The sequence below is a fragment of the Mustela nivalis genome, assembly GCF_964662115.1.
Source record: "Mustela nivalis genome assembly, chromosome: 1".
Taxonomy (NCBI): Eukaryota; Metazoa; Chordata; class Mammalia; order Carnivora; family Mustelidae; genus Mustela; species Mustela nivalis.
The window spans coordinates 66,461,293-66,481,698 of record NC_139020.1 but is presented as its reverse complement, the minus strand read 5'-3'; the positions used below and the strand labels follow the sequence as shown (position 1 = coordinate 66,481,698).

General features: G+C 37.0%; 1 pseudogene across 1 annotated transcript in view; it reads left to right on the top strand.

Moving 5' to 3' along the window:
* The window catches only part of LOC309841103 (DNA polymerase theta-like), a 135,048-nt pseudogene extending 118,208 nt beyond the window's left edge, over positions 1–16,840 (top strand). Inside the window, exons 23-26 of the transcript in view lie at positions 4,486–4,673; positions 7,450–7,532; positions 8,036–8,186; positions 16,647–16,840. The product of the transcript in view is annotated as a DNA polymerase theta-like (transcript). The remainder of the gene's footprint in view (positions 1–4,485; positions 4,674–7,449; positions 7,533–8,035; positions 8,187–16,646) is intronic.
* The last annotated feature ends 3,566 nt before the right edge of the window (positions 16,841–20,406 follow it).

Below are 20,406 nucleotides of genomic sequence, written 5' to 3'. Positions count from 1 at the left end.
TTAAAGGTTTATTTATTTATTAGAGAGCAAGCCAGCATGAGGGGAAGGGGAAGAGGGAGAAGCAGACTTCTTGCTGAGTAGGGAGCCTGACGTGGGGCTTGATCCCAGGACCCTGAGATCATGATCTGAACCAAAGGCAGACACTTAAATGATTGAGCCACCCACATGCCCTCTGGATATTTTCTTCTTCTTCTTCTTTTTTTTTTTTTTTTAAAGATTTTATTTATTTAATTGACAGAGAGAGATCACAAGTAGGCAGAGAGGAAGGCAGAGAGAGAGAGAGAAAGAGAGAGGAGGAAGCAGGCTCCCTGCTGAGCAGAGAGCCCAATGCGGGCCTCGATCCCAGGACCCTGAGATCATGACCTGAGGCGAAGGCAGAGGCTTAACCCACTGAGCCACCCAGGCGCCCCCTGGATATTTTCTTCTACTGTATCTTTCAATCTACTGATTTTGCTCTTCAGTTTGCTATTGAACTCAACTGTTGAGCTTTTATGTTCTGAATCCTTTAGAACTTTTCCAGAACTCCAGAAGATTTCTTTATGTTCCCTTCATGCCAGTACTATCCCCCACTGTACACACACACCAAACTACAAAGAAGGTACTGTTTAAGTGCTTTAAGTTTTGTTTTTTCCCCTGGCACAGAGTGATGCTTTTTAAAATTGGAGTATAATTAATATACAGTGTTATATTAGTTCAGGTATACAATATAATGATTCAGCAGTTCTGTACATTTCTCAGTGCTCATCAAGATAAGTGTACTCTTAATTTCCTTTATTTCATTCCCTCACCCTCCCTTCTCTCTGGCTGGCAACTACCAGTTTGTTCTTTTTTTTTCTCTTTGTTCATTTATTTCTTAAATTATACATATGACTGAAATCATATGGAATTTGTCTTTCTCTGATTAACTTATTTCACTTCACATTGTGCCCTCTAGGTCCATCCATGTTGTTGAAAATGGCAATATTTCATTCTTTTCTTATGGTTAAGTGCTATTCCATTGTAGGAATATACCACATGTTCTTTTTGCATTATCTATGGATGAACAATTGGATTGCTTCATATTTTGGTTATTGTAAAATGCTGCATAAGCATAAGTGTGCATATATCTTTTCATATTAGTGTTTTTGTTTTCATTGGGTAAATACGTTTTTTGGTGGGGTCTTTCGTCTTTAGGTAAATCACTGGATCATATGGTAATTCCATTTTTTAATTTTTTTGAGGACATTCCATATTGTTTTTCATGGTGGCTGCACCAATTTGCAGTATCACCAGTAGTGAACAAAGGTTTCTTTTTGTCCACATATTCAGCAACCCTGGTTATTTCTTACCTTTTTGGGAAAACACAACATCCATTCATAAAAAACAAAAAAACTTTCAACAATGTAGGTTTAGAGGGAACGTGCCTGAGCATAATAAAGGCCATATGTGAAAAAACCCACAGCTAGCATCATACTCAATGGTAAAAAACAAATCTTTTCCTTCAAGATCAGGAACAAGACAAGGATGTCCACTCTCACCACTTTTATTCAACATAGTACTGGTAGTCCTAGCCACAGCAATCAGACAAAAAAAGGAATTAGAAGGCATCCAAATTGGTAAGGAAAAAGTAAGACTTTTACTATTTGCAGAGGACTTGATACTATATATAGAAAACTAAAGACCCCACCAAAAAACTACTAGAACTGATAAATGAATTCAGTGAAGTGGCAAGATACAAAACTAATATACAGAAATCTGTTGCATTATTATGCACTAATAATAAAGTAGCACAAAGAGAAATTAAGAAAATGATCCCATTTTCAACTGCACCAAGAATAATAAAATACCTAAAAATAAACTAAACCAGGGAGCTGGAACACCTATACTCTGAAAACTATAAAAATGTTGATGAAACAAACTGAAGATGACACAGACAAATGGAAAGATTTTCCATGCTCATGGATGAGAAGAAAGAAATATTGTTAAAATGTCCATACTACTCAAGGAAATTTATGGATTAATGCAATCCCTCTCAAAATATCAATACCATTTTCCACAGAACTAGAATAAATAATCCTAAAATTGTTTTGGAACCACAAAAGACCCCACATAGCTAAAACAATCTTGAAAAAAAGAAGAACCAAACTGGAGGTATCATAGTCCCAGATTTCAAGATATATTTCAAAGCTCTAGTAAGTTATTTTTATTTTTTAGTTCTTGAGTTGCCATTTTGCTCTTATTTTATGGGTATTTTGTTCTCTGTTGAAATACTCAATTTTGTCTTTTATTATCTTAACTACATTAAACTTTATTTTATAGTCTAATAAATTTGGTAATAGTCTATAGTCTAATAAGTCTCAAACTTGTATCCCTGTTTTCTTTTCCTACTTTGTTTTTCTTAGTTTTCTATAAGAACAGTTATATTGTCTCAATTCTTTGCTGTACTGGTAGTTTTTTATTGAGTGTCAAATGTTGATTATGAAAGATTGTGGGTATAATTTGAAGCTTGTATGATAATGTTACTTTGTTCAGAAGATTTACATTTGCTTTTGGCAGGAAACTAGAATGACCAACAGTCTAGGATGACTTTGATCCAATTTCAGGATTAGAAATTAATTGAAGCAAAGATGTTAAGACCAGATTATCTCTAATTTATCCTTTTTCCTAGGGTGTTAGTTTTGGGGTGGCAACTTGATGGTTTCCTAGTGCTCCTTCTACTTCTTGCCCCGTTTGTTCCCTAGGCCCCTCAAGACCATCAAGCTCTGCTCAGAGGTTCTTTCAGCTTCCTCTTCTGAAATCTGTTGATATCTCTGGGAGAAATATGGCCTCCAATGCCAGGGTCTTCTCCTTGGCTTTCTTTCTCCCGTGGTTCTCTAGGTTCTATAATTTTCCATATTTTTTTAGCCATCTGATTCAAAGAGACATTCTCTATCCAGCTTTTCCCATTGCTATCAGTGGGAGGGTTGGTCCTAAAGGCCTAATCTCCCATTACCAGAAACCTATGTTTTTTATGCATGTGAAAACCCGTGGTTGTGAAGGGACAAAGATTGTGAGACACGAAGAATCCCAAAGGCTGCCAAGTTTTTTTTTTTTATTTTGGAAGAGAATCAGGGAAGTATAATATGATGAAAGTAAAGTGTATATCTTAGTTTTACTTTTATGCTTGCTTATGTCACAGTAAAAACTACCCTAAAATTTCAATGGCTTATAATAAGAAACTTTATTTTTAATTTATATTAGAGTTTGGCTCTGGGTTGACAGTGGCTCTGCTCCATATTTTCTTCATTCTGGAATTGAGAATGAAAGAAAAGTGTCTATCTGGGATAAGCCCCCTTTTTTTTTTTTTGACAATGTTGGATAGCTGTAGATGGGACTATATGTCAATTTTATTCACATTTCTCTTGCCAGAACAAGTCAAGGTCAACATTTTAGAGTGAACATTTGAAATCACATGGCATTGGGTGGGGCAGCAAGTAAGAACAATAGTAACACAGTCCACTACAAAGTGGCCTATGGTTTCAAGAAGGAGAGGCATCAGTAGAACTCTGAAATTCAGTCACTCTTTAAACAGTGACAACTGAGTAAGTTTAGAGTGGATTCATCAGCATATGACAAAAAAAAAAAAAAAAGAGGGGGGAAATTGTCTATCTCTTTAACAATTATTTACTATATTAGAAATTGGTTGTAACCCAGGTGACATAAAACTAGTCTCAAGTTACATAAATCCTTCCAGAGTATAGACCCTTCCCACTTTCTGAGATCTTCTGGGACAGTAGATATGGTATTCATGGGTGGGTTATACCTTGAACATTAACCCAGATGCCCATCCTTGCTACTTTAGGATGATCACTTTTAGCAGCTAGGGTTGCCTGCCAAGCAGTTCATGGCAGCAATAGTTTTGGGGAGGTTTAACTTAATACCTAGGAATCTAGGGTATGCATTTTCACTAGCAGGTAATGATTAACCCCAGCAGCCCATAAAAAAAGCTCTGATTCAAGCCAAGGGCTTCAGATGCTCTGGGGCCAAACTCTATATAGGACCAAGAAGCCACTTATATGGAAGATGCTCTTGGAACATTCTCACATCACAAAGAATAATATTCTACTTATATCTATTTAGGCTTAAAAGGAATTGTATCTTAAAGCATAGATCTTTTAGAGTGAAGTTTAGAACTAGAACATTGGTGACACATATGTTTATGAAATAATTTTGAGCTACTAAGTACATTTTAAGTGTAATACAGTTTTTGATTCTGGAATGTTGAAGATTTCTAAACTGAAGGAATCTGAACTTTTTCTATTTAGACTGTTTTCATGTGGATGATAGCCCAGAATCTAGAGCCCTAGATCATTCTAGTTGTTAGGATGCAGCTTAATAGTTGATGTCCTGGATTACATCTTGGTCCAGATTACAGATGTGAGCACTGATCTGTGGATGTGGATACTAAGAGCAGGTATGAAATCATGTAGGTGTATCTGATGGAGCCCTTATTATTGATTTTCATAGGCGGAGTGTCAGGCTATCCACAGAGCAGTCCAAGGTTTGGCGGCTGATATTGTTAAAATAGCCACAGTTAACATTCAGAAGCAGTTAGAGACATTCCATTCAACCTTCAAGTTCCATGGTCATCGGGAGAATATGCTCCAAAGTGACAAAACAGGTTTGTTCATAAAGGAGAACCCTGCTATAATGTAGTAAAATTAATTATATCAGAAAAGAAAAAGGGAAGCATTTTACACATTATTTTTCAGCAGTTTTCAAATGTTTTGGTCTCATGATGTCTTTATATTCTCAGAATTACTAAGGGTCCCAAAGAACCCTTAGTTTATGTGGTTTATATATACTAATATTTATCATATTAGAAATTTAAACAGGAAATTCAAAAACATATTAACATTTGAAAATAAGAATAAACTCACAATATGTTAGCACAAGTAACATTTTCTTAAAAACAACTGAATGTTTTAGAACAAGAAAAAATTGGTGACAAGTGGTTTTAGTTTACATTTCTACAAGTCTCTTTAATGTCTGACTTAGGAGACGATATTTGGATTCTCTTATATATTTCTGCATTCAGTTTGTTCCAATCTCACCTATACTGTAACCTCTGGAAGATTCTCTTATACAGTCTATGGTGATAAATGTCCCACTTTGTGGGGGACTGATGGGTTTCCCAGGATATGGGACTTCGGTGCTAAATCAGGACAGCTGGTTACTTTAGTGTGCACTTTGGAGAGAATGAGACTGAAAAAGGAAAATAAATTCTGAGTGTTATTAGGAAAACGATTTTTACTTTGAAGATACTTTGAAGGAATCTTAGGGGTCTTCTGGTTCTTGGATAACACCTTAAGACCATGTTGATTTTCCTATTCATCACCTTCCATGTTCTCAGAAGTCTGAGAATATATACTGAGATTAACTTCCTTATCACATATATTCTTTGCCAGTATTGCCCTTTGTTCTTGTTCTTATTTTCCTAAGTTCTGTCCTTATTGCTTGGATAGATTATTTCTTGTTCTGACAAGTAGATCCCCTTCTCTATTTGTCCCGTGTCCATACTTTTGCTTTAAATACCATTTCACTGTGATTGAGATTGGCAAACCATGACTGCAGCCAGGTTTTAAATTTTCCTGGGAGGAAGTTAAGAAGGTTTGGGGAATAAATGGAAAGAATAAACTGCTGGAGATGAGTCAGAAAAAGTAAAATCAGCTGTTTAGGATGGAATTTGCTATTTCTAGAAGAAACATACATGTACATTGCAGAGAATAATACAGACAGTCACACAGATATAAAGATGTTCACTTACATACAAAAATACATAGATATAAAGACTTGTCCATCACATGGGGATTATTAATTTTATTGTCTTACCTCTCCCCCTAATATCTAAGGCTACTCATTCAACATGTTTTGTATGGTAGTCAGTGTGCACACACATCACACTCGTTACTGCACACACCACACTCATTACCACACACACCACATTCTCTCTCTCTCTCTCTCTTTATAGGGAGAATAAATGATCAAACTAATTTGGGTAATAATACTATAATATGTGCTTCAGGGGGTTTGGAAATAAAAGTTATCAATCTCTTTCAAGTCTAAAATTGAAGGAAAGAAAGGGAAGATGTGATCTGTGACTGAAATATTTACAGAACTGTTCACAGCAGAGTGATGCAGGGCCAGAATGAGGATAGGGACAATAACAGCTTTTGGAGTGGGTGAAAGGCAATATGGGTATGTTCCTGAGGATCACTTCCTGGGCTTGTGCTGGGGTAAAGGTAGTGGTAGGTCAGCTGAGCCCGAGGAAGCAGCCTGCACAGGAAGCAGGAGGATCATAGCCAAAGAACAGAAGCCAAAGAACAACAGGAAATCCAGAGGATGAAGGTATGGTGACTGGAAAGCAGAAAAGCATCCTGATAACCAATGATGTGAGCTAAGTGGGGGCTGGTGGGGCAGAGCAGATTTTAGTCAGCTGGCAAAAAGATAGTTGCACAGCCTTTGCGGCCCTGGGATGGAAGCAGCTTGCCACAGCCTCATTTGTCTGTGCTCTTTGACCCTATAATGGCCACCTGTCAATAAACTTGGGCTGCAGATTATGACAGCTGAAGAACCCTCTCTGAGGGAAGCACCAGATACTAAGGAAGATAGTGTTTGTGCTGCCTGGAACGAACAGTGGGAAATCTGGGTGGCAAAGAGGGAAATGATTAAGAGCAGTTACTCTAAAGTAACCTTATCTTAGTGATTAGTGGGCATAATCTGTACCAGTAGGCCCAGCTTGTTAGGAGAGGTAACTAAGTCTAATACAGTGGAGTTATAGGTTCTTTTGAGAATATACTGAAAGATCACTCCACAGAAAAATGTACAGATAACAGACTATAACACTTAACTTCAAGGGATTTGTACAGTCTTTGAAGTCCTCATTTGGACCCTGGGTTTAGAATTACTTGTTAAGTGTGGTGCAGTTGGGAAAACCCCAGTTCTACCTCAGCGACACTTCTGGCCATAAGAAGATATCAGGGAGTGCCCTTCTTATAAACCGCCTAAAGACAATACCAGCTCATTTTCCTGGGGGCAGAGATCAGGCCCCATACTACTCTGGTGCTATTATGCAGAGAAGTTGGTAGTAAGGTCGCCATGGAAAGTGAAGATGTTGGTTATTTATAGGAAATAAGTTAGACATCTTTTGGAGCAGAGTTCTTCAAACTGCATTTACTGACTTCTTTGTTACATTCCTCCTTTCTGGGAGGAAGCTGGTAGAGTTTTGGGTTTACCTGATAGGTGGGAAGTCAGCAAGTAGATCCTTTCCTAATAGTTCTAAATCTTATGTACTTTAATCTCTTAATTAAAATTCTCCAGAGTTTCTCAAAATCCCTAAAAATACCTGTTCTTCTATAACACAGTGACATGCTGATCAGTTTTCCTACTTTTTTCATGGGGTATGATTGTTACCAAAGAGAAAACTGCAAGGGATTTCTCCCCAATCAGGGGAAGCTTCTTCGTCCTTCAACTCAATGAGGAGCTCTTATATGGCAGAAGAGGGTGTTGTTCAGGTATTTTTGCAGTGTATGTGTCCATTTCACAGAAGAGTAAGATGCTAAAGGTGAAGTTAAGATGCATGAGGTTTCTGGAACCCTTCCCTAGTCCCAAGATGGCTACATAAATGTTGAGTCCATAAGGGTAGAGAAAGAGGTAAGAGTGTTCAGTTTCATACTCATTTTTATACTTGATCTTAGCCAAAAGGCCGAGAAGCAATTCATACTCATTTTAAAGAAACTTTTGATACAAGGCTGGTTTTGTTTGGGAGAAGTTAGATGAGAGTCTTGCCCTGAGGGTAAGTAGATCCTTAAAAATGGAGCATTCTCATTGAAACTGGCAGAGCTCCTGCTCATCAGTGCAGACCAGTTGGGAATGCCTATTTCTTTTTGGATTTTGAGTTTTAAGAACCATGAGGTGAAGAGTTGCAGTCTGGCTTATCACCTCAGTGGTGGGTTGGGAAACATACTTTGATTGGGAAGACAGTTTGTTAACCGCTTCCTCCCTCTCCCCACCACAGGTTGCTCAGATTGTCGAGGGTGAATTGGAAAGTGCCATAGAACTTTCTGTGAAACTGAAAGTGAAAGTGAAAATAGGTGCAAGCTGGGGAGAGGTGAAGGACTTTGATGTGTCATTGTATAGCTCACAAAGTCCTTGTTGGGAAGCCTGGTGTAGGTACAACCACATGGAAGAGAGATTACCCTTTCACATATTTCAGGAAGACCAACTCACAATTCTAATTTTTAAAATTTTTATTTATTTTTTAAAAATTTCAGTGTTCCAGAATTCATTGTTTATGCACCACACCCAGTGCTCCATGCTGAGAGTTTCAAAATGTATGTCAGGCTTTATTCTCTGTAGTGTGAAGAAACTTCTTTTGGGGCAAAATACCAAGTTTATTGACTGTATTCCCTCTAAAAGAGGGACTGAAATCACCTTTTCCAGTTCTTTGTGGCTCTAAACAAGTTCAGAACAGGTGATTGAAATATGCACTTAGCACTTCGGGTCTCATCTGTGTGAAGCATGAAGACCTTGGAACTGCCGTCTTAGGGGCATTTCCAGCCCTGTGCAGGATTCAGATGCTTGTGATGCAGACCCCAGCAGGAGCCATAGGCAGATAGAGATTTAGTTTCTCATAGACTACCACAGTTAGGCATTGTGTGTGTGATTTTTTGGTCCAATATCAATTTAAGACTACCAGAGTAGTCTTTGTAAGCAGCATTGGCTTATCAATTCTGAAGTCTGTAAAGTGATAGGCTTGGTATGGATGTCATCCAGGAATGGATTTTCATGAAATGGTGTTTCTTTTCCTTTTCCCTCCTCAATTCATACAATGAATGTATTTGTAATAGTTGGTATTATAAAATAAGCTACACCTCTTCAAGCGGTATCCTGTTCTGTAAGATCAGATATTTATACTGCAGTTTAATATAATAATGCCAGAGAAGGAAGACACCCCCATATCCATCTCTTAGTGCCCCTTTCTATGTTTGTGGCATTGTGAGGATACCCATACTAAAGAAATGATATTTTATAATTCCAACCAAAGGTGTATACTACTTTCTTGCTATTGAAATAAAATGAATTTATGAGAAATTTATATCAGTATTTTGGTTTTTTAAATTGTGTTTCATCTAAGAGTGTCCAAAAGCTAAGTTCCTAGTTATTTATTCTAGGGTTTGCATTGTTGAGTTGGTTCAACAATGTCTGTGCACATAGGAAATGTTTCATAATCAGTTATCAGAAAAGTTCTTTTATGTTTATTAGCCAGAAATTTTTAAAAAGACAATTACTTTATAAACAAAGTGTAATACACTATTAGTAGTTGCATATTAGTGTACAAAATACTCAGACATGGTTTTTGGGAGGTGAGAGGGAGTAGGCAGAAGATGGCAAAAATAAGAGAGAAGTTATATCATTATTTCTTGAGTTTTTTCCATATTTACCTGTACCATGTTTTTCAGAGAGAAAAGCTGTAGTGCTGTCAGTATTCAGGTGGCCTTGAGATCCAGCACAAGAGAAGGCTCTTTTCTTCTCTAAACATGAGTGCAGACATATGGGTCATTTCCACCTGATCTTCTGGGGGTGGATGTGTAGTCCCATGCATCTTCTCATCCTTTTCATTTATCAGCTGGACTTAAAACAGGCAGCCCTTGCTATGCATGATTAAGTTACATGCAAATTCCAGTTACCATGGTTTACTTAAATAAGACTAGTGCCCCTAATCACAGGATTGAAATTTCAGTTCTCATGGTATATTACCTGAGTAACTGCAGCAAGTTCACACTTCATTGGTAGCTCTTCAGTCCACAAATCATGATATAAATAAAAGACAAGCACTGTGGTAAGCAGAATAATTCCCCCCATCCCCATCCTAATCCCCCAGACCTGTAACCATGTTATATTACTGTTAAAAGGGACATTGCTGAGGTGATTAAGGTAGAGATCTTGAGATGGGGAAACTATCTAGGTGGTTCCAATATAAACACATTGGTCCTAATAAGGGGAAGGCAGATGGTCAGAATCAGAGGAGGATTGTAAAGATGTTACACTGAAATTTGAAGAAGTTGCACTGCTGAACTTAAAGATGGAGGAAGGGGCCTTCATCCAAGGAATGCAGGCAGTCTCTGGAAGCTGGAAAAGGCAATGAAATAGACGTGGATTCTCCCCCTACAACCTCCAGAAGTGACACAGCCCTGCCAATGCCTTGTCTTCAGCCTAATAAGTTTATATTGGACTTCTGACCTCCAAAACTGTAAGATAATAATCAGTGTTGTTTTCTTTTCAGTTTTATTGAGGCATAATCAACACAAAGCACTGTATAAGTTTAAGGTATACAGCATAATGACTTGACATATATATTGTGAAATGATTATCAAAAAAAAAAAAAAAAAAGAATAGGTTTTTTCCTTGTGAGAACATTTGGAATTTACTCTCTTGGCAACCTTCAAATGTACAATCCAGCAGTGTTAGCTCTAGTCATCATATTGTACATCACGTCCCCAGTGCTTATTTCTCTTGTAACTAGAGGTCTGTACCTTCAAATCATCTTTTCTAACTCTCCCCTTCCCCCATCTGGGACCTCTGGTAACCACATATCTGATCTCTTTCTCTATGAGTTTGTTTTTTTAAAGATTCTACATATAAGTGAGATCATGCATTATTGTCATTCTCTGTATGATTTATGATTTATTTCACTTAGCATATGTCCCTCAAGGGCCATTCATATTGTCTCAAATGGCAGAATTTCCTTTTTTTTTTTTTGGCTAAATATTCCATTGAATATATAGTCCACAATTTCTTTATGTATTCATTCACCAATGGACATATAGGTTATCTATATATATGGGTTATTGTAAATGATGTTAATGGGGCACACAGATGCCTCTTTTTAAAAAAATTTATTATTTTTTTAATTTTTAATTTTTTATAAACATATAATGTATTTTTATCCCCAGGGGTACAGGTCTGTGTACAGGATTACACACTTCATAGCACTCACCATAGTGAGACCCTTCCCAATGTCCATAACCCAACCACCCTCTCCCAACCCCCTTTCCCCTAGCAACCCTCAGTTTGTTTTGTGAAATTAAGAGTCACTTATGGTTTGTCTCCCTCCCAATCCCATCTTGTTTCATTTATTCTTCTCCTACCCACTTAAGCCCCATATTGCATCACCACTTCCTCATATCAGGGAGATCATATGATAGTTGTCACTCTCTGCTTGACTTATTTCGCTAAGCATGATATGCTCTAGTTCCATCCACGTTGTCGCAAATGGCAAGATTTCATTTCTTTTGATGGCTGCATAGTATTCCATTGTGTATATATACCACATCTTCTTGATCCATTCATCTGTTGATGGACATCTAGGTTCTTTCCATAGTTTGGCTATTGTGGACATTGCTGCTATAAACATTCGGGTGCACGTGCCCCTTTGGATCACTACGTTTGTATCTTTAGGGTAAATACCCAGTAGTGCAATTGCTGGGTCATAGGGCAGTTCTATTTTCAACATTTTGAGGAACCTCCATGCTGTTTTCCAGAGTGGTTGACCAGCTTGCATTCCCACCAACAGTGTAGGAGGGTTCCCTTTCTCTACATCATCACCAGCATCTGTCATTTCCTGACTTGTTAATTTTAGCCATTCTGACTGGTGTGAGGTGATATCCATTGTGGTTTTGATTTGTATTTCCCTGATGCCGAGTGATATGGAACACTTTTACATGTGTCTGTTGGCCATCTGGATGTCTTCTTTGCAGAAATGTCTATTCATGTCTTCTGCCCATTTCTTGATTGGATTATTTGTTCTTTGGGTGTTGAGTTTGGTAAGTTCTTTATAGATTTTGGACACTAGCCCTTTATCTGATATGTCATTTGCAAATATTTTCTCCCATTCTATCAGTGGTCTTTTGGTTTTGTTAACTGTTTCCTTTGCTGTGCAAAAGCTTTTTGAGCTTGATGAAATCCCAATAGTTCATTTTTGCCCTTGCTTCCCTTGCCTTTGACGATGTTCCTAGGAAGACGTAGCTGCGGCTGAGGTTGAAGAGATTGCTACCTGTGTTCTCTTCAAGGATTTTGATGGATTCCATTCTCACATTGAGGTCCTTAATCTATTTTGAGTCTATTTTTGTGTGTGGTGTAAGGAAGTGGTCCAATTTTATTTTTCTGCATGTGGCTGTCCAATTTTCCCAACAGCATTTATTGAAGAGGCTGTCTTTTTTCCATTGGACATTCTTTCCTGCTTTGTTGAAGATTAGTTGACCATAGAGTTGAGGGTCTATTTCTGGGCTTTCTATTCTGTTCCATTGATCTATATGTCTGTTTTTGTGCCAGTAGCATGCTGTCTTGTTGATGACAGCTTTGTAATAGAGCTTGAAGTCTGGAATTGTGATGCCACCAACTTTGACTTTCTTTATCAATATTCCTTTGGCTATTTGAGGTCTTTTCTGATTCCATATAAATTTTAGGATTATTTGTTCCATTTCTTTGAAAAAATGGATGGTATTTTGATAGGAATTGCATTAAATGTGTTGATTGCTTTAGGCAGCATAGATATTTTCACAATATTTGTTCTTCCAATCCAGGAGCATGGAACATTTTTCCATTTCTTTGTATCTTCCTCAATTTCTTTCATGAGTACTTTATAGTTTTCTGAGTATAGATTCTTTGCCTCTTTGGTTAGGTTTATTCCTAGGTATCTTATGGTTTTGGGTACAATTGTAAATGGGATTTACTCCTTAATTTCTCTTTCTTCTGTCTTGTTGTTGGTGTAGAGTAATGCAATTGATTTCTGTGCATTGATTTTATACCTGACACTTTACTGAGTTCCTGTACAAGTTCTAGCAGTTTTGGAGTGGAGTCTTTTGGGTTTTCCACATATAGTATCATATCATCTGCGAAGAGTGACTTCTTCTTTGCCGATTCTTTCCTTTTGTTGTCTGATTGCTGAGGCTAGGACCTCTAGTACTATGTTGAATAGCAGTGGTGATAATGGACATCCCTGCCGTGTTCCTGACCTTAGCGGAAAAGCTTTCAGTTTTTCTCCATTGAGAATGATATTTGCGGTGGGTTTTTCATAGATGGCTTTGATAATATTGAGATATATGTCCTCCATCCCTACACTTTGCAGTGTTTTGAACAGGAAGGGATGCTGTACTTTGTCAAATGTTTTTTCAGCATCTATTGAGAGTATCAATAGTTTTTTCTTTTATTAATGTATTGTATTACATTGATTGATTTGCCGATGTTGAACCAACCTTGCAGCCCTGGAATAAATCCCACTTGGTCATGGTGAATAATCCTTTTAATATACTGTTGAATCCTATTGGCTAGTATTTTGGTGAGAATTTTCACATCTTTGTTCATCAAGGATATTGTTCTGTAGTTCTCTTTTTTGATGGGATCCTTGTCTGGTTTTGGGATCAAGGTGATGCTGGCCTCATAAAATGAGTTTGGAAGTTTTCCTTCCATTTCTAGTTTTTGGAACACTTTCAGGAGAATAGGAATTAGTTCTTCTTTAAATGTTTGGTAGAATTCCCCTGGGAAGCTGTCTGGCCTTGGGCTTTTGTTTCTTTGGAGATTTTTGATGACTGTTTCACCCTCCTTACTGGTTTTGGGTCTGTTCAGGCTTTCTATTTCTTCCTGGTTCAGTTGTGGTAGTTTATCTGCCTCTAGGAATTAGTCCATTTCTTCCAGATTGTCAAATTTGTTGGTGTAGAGTTGCTCATAGTATGTTCTTATAATTGTCTGTATTTCTTTGGTGTTAGTTGTGATCTCTCCTCTTTCACTCATCATTTTGTTTACTTGGGTCCTTTCTCTTTTCTTTTTGATAAGTCTGGCTAGGGGTTTATCAATCTTATTAATTCTTTCAAAGAACCAGCTCCTAGTTTTGTTGATTTGTTCTATTGTTTTTTTTTTTTTTTGTTCCTATTTCATTGATTTCTGCTCTGATCTTTATGATTTCTCTGCTCCTGCTGGGTTTAGGGTTTCTTTCTTGTTCTTTCTCCAGCTCCTTTAGGTGTAGGGTTAGGTTGTGTACTTGAGACCTTTCTTGTTTCTTGAGAAAGGCTTGTGCTGCTATATATTTTCCTCTCAGGACTCCCTTTGCTGTGTCCTACAGATTTTGAATCATTTTGTTTTCATTATCATTAGTTTCCAAGAATTTTTTCAATTCTTCTTTAATTTCCTAGTTGACCCATTCATTCTTTAGAAGGATGCTGTTTAGCCTCCATGTATTTGGGTTCTTTCCAAATTTCCTCTTCTGGTTGAGTTCCAGCTTCAGAGCATTGTAGTCTGAAAATATGCAGGGAATGAAACCAATCTTTTGATACCTGTTGAGACCTGATTTAGGACCAAGGATGTGATCTATTCTGGAGAATGTTCCATGTGCACCAGAGAAGAATGTGTATTCTATTGCTTTGGGATGAAATGTTCTGAATATATCTATGATGTCCATCTGGTACAGCATGTCATTTAAGGCCTGTATTTCCTTGTTGACCTTTTGCTTGGATGATTTGTCCATCCAAACCCCTAGCCAGGGGAGTGTTAAAGTCCGCTACTATTATTGTATTATTGTTGATGTGTTTTTTTGATTTAGTTATTAATTCGTTTATATAGTTGGCTGCTCCCACTTTAGGGGCATAGATATTTAAAATTGTTAGATCTTCTTGTTGGAAAGACACTTTGAATATGATATAGTGTCCTTCCTCATCTCTTATTAGAATCTTGGCTTAAAATCTAATTGATCTGATATAAGGATTGCCACCCCTGCTTTCTTCTGATGTCCATTAGCATGGTAAATTCTTTTCCACCCCCTCACTTTAAATTTGGAGGTGTCTTCGGGTCTAAAATGACTTTCTTGTAGGCAACATATAGATGGGTTTTTTTTTTTTTATCCATTCTGATACCCTGTGTCTTTTGATTGGGGCATTTAGCTCATTAACATTCAGGGTAACTATTGAGAGATATGAATTTAGTGCCATTGTATTGCCTGTAAGGTGACTGTTACTGTATATTGTCTCTGTTCCTTTCTGATCCACTACTTTTAGGGTCTCTCATTGCTTAGAGGACCCCTTTCAATATTTCCTGTAGAGCTGGTTTGCTGTTTGCAAATTCTTTCAGTTTTTGGTTTTCCTGGAAGCTTTTTATCTCTCCTTCTATTTTCAATGATGGCCTAGCTGGATATAGTATTCTTGGCTGCATGTTTTTTTCATTTAGTGCTCTGAATATATCATGCCAGCTCTTTCTGGCCTGCCAGGTCTCTGTGGACAAGTCTGCTGCCAACCTAATATTAGATCTATGAGATTGCTGCCAATCTCATAGATCTAATTAGATCACATCCTGGGTCCTAATATTACCATTGTATGTTACAGACTTCTTTTCCTGGGATGCTTTCAGGATTTTCTCTTTGTCACTGAGACTTGTAAATTTTACTATTAGGTGATGGTGTGTGGACCATTCTTGTTGATTTTGAGGGGCATTCTCTGCACCTCCTGGATTTTGATGCTTGTTCCCTTTGCCATATTAGGGAAATTCTCTCCAATATACCTTCTGCTCCCCTCTCTCTTTCTTCTTCTTCTGGAATCCCAATTATTCTAATGTTGTTTCTTCTTATGGTGTCACTTATGTCTCAAATTCTCCCCTCATGGTCCAGTAGCTGTGTGTCCCTCTTTTGCTCAGCTTCTTTATTCTCTGTCATTTGGTCTTCTATATCACTAATTCTTTCTTCTGCCTCATTTATCCTAGCAGTAAGAGCCTCCATTTTTGATTGCACCTCATTAATAGCTTTTTTGATTTCAACTTGGTTAGATTTTAGTTCTTTTATTTCTCCAGAAAGGACTTTTATATCTCCTGAGAGGGTTTCTCTGATATCTTCCATGCCTTTTTCGAGCCCGGCTAGAACCTTGAGAATCATTATTCTGAACTCTAGATCTGACATATTACCAATGTCTGTATTGATTAGGTCCCTAGCTTTCAGTACTGCCTCTTGTTATTATTTTTTTTTTTTTGTGGTGAATTTTCCCACCTTGTCATTTTGTCCAGATACGAGTATATGAAGGAGCAAGTAAAATACTAAAAGGGTGGCAAAGACCCCAGGAAAATACACTTTAACCAAATCAAAAGAGACCCCAAATCGTGAGGGGGAGAAAGGGGATAAAAAGAGGTTTAGAGAAAAAAAAAAGAAACAATTAAAGAAAGAAAACAAATAAAGAAAAAATATAATATATATATATATTAGATATACTAGTTAAGAAACATTAAAAAAGCAAAGGGTAAAAGTTAAAAAAAATTAGCAGAAGAAGAAAAAAATGAAAAAAAAATTAAATTAACTGCAAGACTAAAGAATCATGGGGAGAAAGCCATGAGTTTTGTGCTTTGCTTTCTCCTCCTCTGGAATTCCGCTGCTCTCCTTGGTATTGAACCTGCACTCCTTGGTAGGTGAACTTGGCTAGATTTCTTGTTGATCTTCTGGGGAAGGGGCCTGTTGTAGTGATTCTCAAGTGTCTTTGCCCCAGGCGGAATTGCACCGCCCTTACCAGGGGCCGGGCTGAGTAATCCACTCGGGTTTGCTTTTGGGAGCTTTTGTTCCCTGAATGCTTTTCGTATTGTTCCGGAGGATGGGAATGAAGATGGCGGCCTCCCAGTTTCTGGCCCGGAACTGAGAGCTCGGGGACCGCCTCCTCAGTGCTCGGGGACCGCCTCCTCAGTGCTCCCTCAGAGAATAGCACCCAGTCCCTCCAGCCACGCTCTGAGCTCACCCAGCCTGCAACCAGTTCAGGGTAACCCCGAGCTGAGAGCTCACTCCTTGGCTCTGTCTCTGTAAGCCTGCTTTCCTGTTCTAATACCTGCAAGCTCTGCAACACTCAGACACCCCTGATCCTTCTGTGACCCTGTGGGACCTGGGGCCACACTGACCTCTCATGGGCTTAACCCCGGTTTAGCCTCTGGAGCAATGTCCCTCAGTGGAACAGACTTTTAAAAGTCCTGATTTTGTGTTCTGTTGCTCTGCAGCTTGCTGGGATTTGGCTCTTCCCCCCACGATCTATCTTCCCATCGCTTTGGATTCACTTCTCCGCCAGTCCTACCTTTCAGAAAGTGGTTGATTTTCTGTTTCTAGAATTGCTGTTCTTCTTCTCTTTGTTCTCCTCTTGGATTTGTAGGTGTTTGCAATGTTTAGATAAGCTATCTAACTAATCTCCTGCTACCTGCTATATTCTCAGCCTGTTACTTCTCCACCATCTTGACTCCTCTCCCCCAGATACCTCTTTGATAAGTGTTCCCATTTCTTTCAGGTAAATACCAAGGAGTGGAATTACTAGGTCACATGGTAGTTTTGTTCTTAATTTTTTTCAGAAACCTTCATACTGTTTTCCACAGTGGCTGGACCAGTTTGCTTTCCCACTAACACCACACAAGTGTTCTCCTTTCTCCACATTTTAGCCAGCACTAAATTTTTGTCTTTTTTATGATAGCCATTCTAATGGGTGTGAGGTTTTGATTTGCATTTCCTTGATGATTACTGATGTTGTGCACATTTTCTTGTACCTGTTGACCATTTGTGAATCTTCTTTGGAAAAATGTCTATGCAGATATTGACCCATTTTTTATTTGATTAATTAGGGGGGTTTTGTCTTTTTTTTTTTTTTTTTGCTAATGAGTTGTATGAGTTTTAATATTTATTAGATATTTACTCATCAGATTTGCAAGACTTTTGTTCATTCTACTGGTTATATTTTTGTTTTATTGATTGTTTCTTTTGATGTGCAGAAGTTTTTAGTTTCATATCAATCCACTTGTTTTTTATTTTGTCACTTTAGGTGTCTTATCAAAAATTCATTGCTAGGACCTATGTCAGGAGTTTTTTTCTTTTTTTTTTTTTTCAAGGAGTTTTATGATTTCAGGTCTTAAATTTAAGTCTTTCATTTCAAATTAATTTTTGGGAATGGTTTAAGATAGAGGTTTAGTTTCATTCTTTTACATGTGAGTATCCAATTTTCCCAACACCATTTTTTAAAAAGACAGTCCTTCCTCCATTAAGTATACTTGGCTCCCTTGTCTAATGTTAGTTGACTTACACATATCGGTTTATTTCTGGGTTATCAATTATGTTCCATTGGTTTGTGTGTCTGTTTTTACATGAATACCATACTGTTTTGATTACTATAGATTTATGATATAGTTTGGAAATCAGGCAGGGTGATGCCTCCTGCTTTGTTCTTTTTTTCCCTCAGGATTGTGTTATAAAAATTGTAAGTTGTAAAAAATTATAAAAACAATTTTAGGATTGTTTTGTTTCCTTCTGTAAAAAATGCCATTGGAATCTTAGGGATTGCATTGAATCTATAGATAATTTGGGGGTAATATAAACATTTCAACTTTACTAATTCTTCCAGTCCATGAACACAGGATGCCTTTCCATTTATTTGTGTCATCTTTGATTTCTTTCCTCAACTGTAGTTTTCAAGGTAGAGATCTTTAACTGCCTTGGTTAAATTTATTCCTAAATATTTTATTGCTTTTGATGCTATTGTAAATGGGATTGTTTTGTTTTTCAGATAATTCTCTTTTAGCATATAGAAACACTACTGATTTTTGTATATTAATTTTGTATGATACAACTTTATTCACTGAGTAATTTTAAGGTTTTTTTTTTTTTGGCGATCTTTAGAATTTTCTACATATAAATCACGTTTCTATAAATGGAGAAAATTTTACTTCTTCCTCTCTAATTTGGGTATTTTAATTTCTTTTTCTTGCCTGATTGTCCTGCTAAGACTTCCAATACTTTGTTGATTAGGAGTGGTGGAACCGGGTATTCTGGCCTTCTTCTTAGTCTTAGAAGAAAAGCTTTCTACCCGTCTCCCTTGAGTATGATGTTAGCTATGGGCTTGTTTTCATAAAACACTTTTATTATGTTGAGGTACTTCCTTCCATACCTAATTTGTGAACTGATGTTTAATTTTATCAAATGTTTTCTCTGCATTACTGAGATGAATATTTGATTTTTTTCTTTCATTCTATTAATGTGGTGAATCACAGTATTACTTTGTGTATGTCAAACCATTCTTGCATCCCAAAGATGAATTCCTCTTGATCATGGTAAATGATTCTTTTAATGTGCTGTTGAATTCATTTTGCTAGTATCCTCTTGAGAATTTTTGCATTGTATTCATCAGGACCTTGGCTTGTACTTCTCTTTCCTTGTAGTGTCTTTTCTGGCTTTAATGTCAGGGTAATGTTGGCCTTGTAAAATGAGTTTGGAGAGTTCCCTCTCCTTTGATTTTTTGGAAGAGTTTGAGGATTGGTATTAATTCTTTAAATGTTTGGTGACATTCCCCCATAAAGCCTTCTGGTTTTGTTTGTTGGGATGTTTTTGATTAGTAATTCAGTCACCTTACTAGTAAGTGCTCTATTCAATTTTTCAATTTCTTTCTGATTCAGTTTTTGTAGGTTGTATGTTTCTAATAATATTTCCGTTTCTTCTGGGTTGTCCAGTCTATTGGAGTATAGTTGTTCTTAGTAGCCTCTTAGAAATCTGTATATATTTGGTGTCAGTTATGATGTCTCCTCTTTTGTTTATAATTTTGTTGATGCAGGTTCTATCTCTTTTTTACTTGGTTAGTCTAGCTAAAGTTTTCAATTTTATAATTTTAAAGAATGAATCCATAGTTTTGTTAGTCTTTTCTTTTCTTTCTTTCTTTCTTTCTTTCTTTTTTTTTTTTTTTTGGTTCTCTCTTTCATTTTCTTCTACTCTAATCTTATTTCCTTCCTTTCTAACTTTGAACTTAGTTTTTTCTTCTTTTCTTAGTTCCTTGAGCCATAGAGTTAGGATAATTATTTGAGATTTTTCTTGTTTCTTAATATAAATGTTTATTGTCATGAACTTTCCTCTTAGAACTACTTTCACTGCATCCCATAAGTTTTAGTAAATTTTGTTTCCATTTTTATCTCAAATAACTTTTATTTTCCCTTTAGTCTCTTGCTTGAGCCATTTGTTGTTTATGAGATTATTATTTACTTTCCATGTATTTGTGGTTTTTCCAGGTTTTCTCCTGTTACCAATTTCCAGTTTCACACCATTGTGATCACAGAAGATATGTGGTAAAATTTCAGTCTTCAATTTGCTAAGAATTGTTTTTACCTACCCTATGGTCTATCCTAGAAAGTGTTCCATTTGTACTTGAGAAGAATGTGTATTCTGGTACTGTTGGATAGAATATTCTGTATATATCTGTTAGGTTTACTTGATCTGTAGAGTATTAAAGTCCCCAAGTATTACTGTATTGTTGTTTATTACTCCTTTCAATTCTATTAGTTTTTGCATTACATGTATGTAGGTGCCCCATTGTTGGGTGCATATTTACAATTGTTACATCCTCAGTGGATTGA